The sequence below is a fragment of the Agelaius phoeniceus genome, chromosome 7, assembly GCF_051311805.1.
Source record: "Agelaius phoeniceus isolate bAgePho1 chromosome 7, bAgePho1.hap1, whole genome shotgun sequence".
In the NCBI taxonomy this organism is placed as follows: Eukaryota; Metazoa; Chordata; class Aves; order Passeriformes; family Icteridae; genus Agelaius; species Agelaius phoeniceus.
In genome coordinates, this window is record NC_135271.1 from 8,934,656 (window position 1) to 8,938,503 (window position 3,848).

Sequence of the window (3,848 nt, forward strand, 5' to 3'; positions counted from 1 at the left end):
CTGCTGCTGGCCTGGCAAACAATCATTGCCTGAGGGCACAGCAGGGAGTTCATGCTGCATCTTTGCTTCTAACTTGCTGCTTCTCCCCATTCCTCCTTCTCTTCCATCTGCTACCCCTTGTTGCTCTTCACTTTTCTTCACTTTCTCTTGTGATGCTAGTTTGCTTTCTTCCTGCTCTGGGCTACAGGAAGTCTTTGGACCGGCGCTGTGTCAGAGAAGCCCTTTGGTAGCTCTCCAGTTTTTCCTGTAGTTTCTCTGGCCACCAGCATGGAGGGACCCCAGGAAGGCACCTGGAGACCTCATCCCTGACGGGGCCCAAACCTTGCAGAATTCAGCACCCCAGGTGCCAAGTACTGGCTCCCTGGCTTAACAGGTAAACCCACTATCAGGGGAGGTAGTGGCAGCAGGAGGCACAGCACAGCACAGCGCTTGCTTCCACTTAGGAACCTCCTTTCACCACAAACTTGCAGGCACAGGTCCTTTCACAGGCTTTGCTTCCCAGGTCATATGGCTCATGATCCCACCAAAGACAGAGCCCCTGCACACTCATTTCCAGGCAGCAATGCTCCCTCCGCAGCAACCTGCTCACCAGGTCCTCGCTACTTCCTCGAATCATCCATCACCAAGACTGGGAAGCAGGTGGCTCCATCAGCACTTGTGACAGCACATCCCAAGAGCAAGATTTTGGTCACCCCTGGACCCAGTGAGTAGCATTTCTGCAGGCCTTCATCCAGGCCAGACAAGCAGGCCTTACTGTTGCCCTGTGCCACTGGGGCACAGAGCCCTCTGCTCACGCCCTGAATGGGCTTCAGAGAGCTCCAGACAGAAAAGAAGCAAGACTGAGCACCTCCTCCAGCTCCTCCTGACTTCTCCTCTGTGGCTTGCACTTAGGCTCCAACTTCACTTTTCTTGTCTCCTTCTGTGTCCCAGGTGACTCCACCACGGATCCTGCACACAAACACGTCTTCCATACGGCACCGGCCAATAGCCTGGCATCCCGAGCCAAGGGTTTAAGAGGTTTCCAAACACCAGGTATGGAACGTGGGGAAACAGACACTCTTACAGCCTGCGTGTCCTGCAGGGAGCATCTGCAGCTTCTTCAACAGGCCTAGCAAAAAGCCTGCACAGCAAGAGGCAGTGTGCGCTCAACAGGCTTTGTGCCGTCCCACAGCACCAACTTCTCCCATCTCACACAAGAACCGGCACCTCTGCTTTCAAACAGCCAAGGCACACCACATGCAACAAAAGCCAGAGGCACTGGCATGAGGGGCAGGATAGCCTTCCTGCTCCTCACAGCCAGCTTGGCAGGCTGACTCTCTTCCACCCAGGCATTGCACCCTTTCCCACAGGACTGACCTATGCTGTCTTCCTATTCCGTTTCCAGCTCCTGGCACCTACACCTTGCCCAGGATTCTGGGACTCAACACAGCATACACTCCTGCTGAACCGTGCTACTCCATGAAGGGGAAGAGTCAATACCAGAGCTGTTGTCAAGATGTGGCAAAGGTGAGCTGTGCTTCTGTTCTCTGACAGCAGCAGCAGAAGCTCAGCTGCCCTGCTTAGGGCACAAGGGCCCCAGTGCCTGCCCTTTCCCCACATAACACACGCTTCCCTGCACCTGCAGCAAAGCACAAGAAGCCACAGGGCCTCTGGCTCTTCTACTACCAGGAACAGCCACACCTGGAGCCCCCCATTTTTCCACACCAGCAGCTTTGACACAGTACAGCTCACTGCCCTTAAGGGCAAGAATCTCCCCTCATTCTCTGGCAAATCTACCTGTCTTCCCAAGGAGCCCTCATTCCCAAGGCTCCAGGCCTCCCAGCTAGTCCTCTGGCCAGCCACCTAAAGCAGCACAGTACTCATGGACAGCCAGCAAGAATCCACACTGCCTCTTGTACCCACCAACCTCATTGCTTCTCTTGCAGACGCCAGGTCCTGCGGCACTTGACAAGGTGGATCTGGATGTCTACAAAACCAGGGCTCCCAAGTTCTCCATGGGACTAAAAACCAAACTTCCTGGAAAGAGAGCGTTTCCAGCTCCAGTGCAATACACCCTGGGAAAGGTAAGGCAGTCAGCCCATCAATGTCTTTTGCTGCACAAGCTTCACTTGAGGACATCTCTGGAGAGTGAGGCATCATCTTCACGTCTTTTTTTCCCAATTTCCTCTTCCAGTTGTGTCCCAGGGTGACTTTATGATGCTTGTATCCCCATTCATGTGTTCTGTTAATGTTGGATATTATGTTCTGTACCTTTAAGACTGGCTCTGAAGAGGGAAAGTTTTGTTTCGGTTTTCTTATCAGCCTGGCGGGACACAGAGACTGCAGCTTTTGCTTTTTCTGCTTTTGCTTTTCGCTTTGCTCTCTCTCGCTCTTGCTTGTTTGCTTCTGCTTGCTTTGCTCATTAGCTAGTTTAGCTAAACTGTCCAAATTTCTTCCTGGACCATTTCTCCTTTCCTTTTTCTGACCATTTCGAACCTGCTCCGGACTGGGACCTGGGAAACACCAAGAGTCTGCACCTTCTGGCCTGCAGCAGCTGCCCCAGCACCAGAGGGGCTGAGAACAGAGTGACCACCCCCCAAGAGAGACTTTCTGAATTTGTCATCTTTTTCAGAGTGGTGTCATCCGGTATTGTTCATTTTGTGTGCTGGGGGGTGCTGTGCCTATTAAATAAACAGGTTCTTTCCACTTCTCTCTGAGGAATCCTTCCAGAACCGGTTGGGGGCAGGGGCCATGGGGGTTTGCTTACTTGAGGGGCCCTAATTTGGAAAGTCTCCTCCAAATTTGCCCTAAACCAGGACAAGTTGGCAGTAACCAAGGCCTGGGATCCTGCCTTCAGTTTTGGACTCCAACATTCTCTCTTCAAAGCTTCTTTAATAGCTGAAACACATCTTGATTAAAGAGAGACACCTGAAGAGATTTCTTCTGTTCCTCCTTTGCAGCAGGGTGGGGTTCGGTGTGCCTTGCTGTAGACCACTGGCTTCACTCTCTCACGTCTATGCGCCTCAGTCAAAACACGGCAGCATGAGGCTGAGGGGAGAGCAGTGAGGGAACAGCGGGAGCCACGCTGACGTCTCCAACACCACCCTTTCACCTAAGCAGGGCAAAGCACTGTGAAAGCTTTCCAGCCCTGCCTTGCACACTCAGCCCATGCTGGCCTCAAGGACCAAGCCCATCTCAGTGTCCCCCTCTGCAGTGCACACAGCTGGCATCTGCCCAAGGGGTGCCCACAAACGCATCTGCCCTGTGTGAAATACAAAGCTGTGTTTCATGCCAGGTACAAACAGGCGACGTCTGTATTTGTGAATGAGAAATGTGTGGACATCGACAATGGGATAGTTGTGAATTCTAATAATAACTGAGGAAAATAAAGCATGGAAAAAGGCCTTTGAACCTATCTTTTATTTGCAATTAACCCTGGTTGATTTAGGAGCATTGGAATTAAGGTGTTAAGGATGTTGCTTTTTGCTTGCATTTAATCCATAAAAAAGCTCTGCAATAATAACCTTTTGAAGTATATTTTTAGAATATTACTTGTATCCTTGAAACTATACCTTTGGAATATATATAAAGGAAATATGCTTATCTCATGCCTTATGGAAGCAGAGAAAAACAGCTTGAGAAAGGAAGATCAACATCACCTCAAGGATTTATGGTTTCAACCAAAGGGAAGCTAGACATCACTGTTATGAGATTTATAGTCTCTGCAATTAAAAGGTGGACCCAAATCTGAGGAGCTGGACTCCACCAGATGGGATTCGTCTTTCTTCTTTTGGAAACTGGACTGCCACCATCTGGGGATACTCCTTTGAAAATACATCCCGAGAAACTAAAATCACTACAGTGTATAG

At 50.6% G+C, this 3,848-nt stretch overlaps 1 pseudogene; it reads left to right on the plus strand.

Annotated features, from left to right (window-relative positions):
• The first annotated feature begins 267 nt into the window (after positions 1-267).
• LOC129133395 (ciliary microtubule associated protein 1A-like) lies at positions 268-2,897 on the plus strand (annotated as a pseudogene).
• The last annotated feature ends 951 nt before the right edge of the window (positions 2,898-3,848 follow it).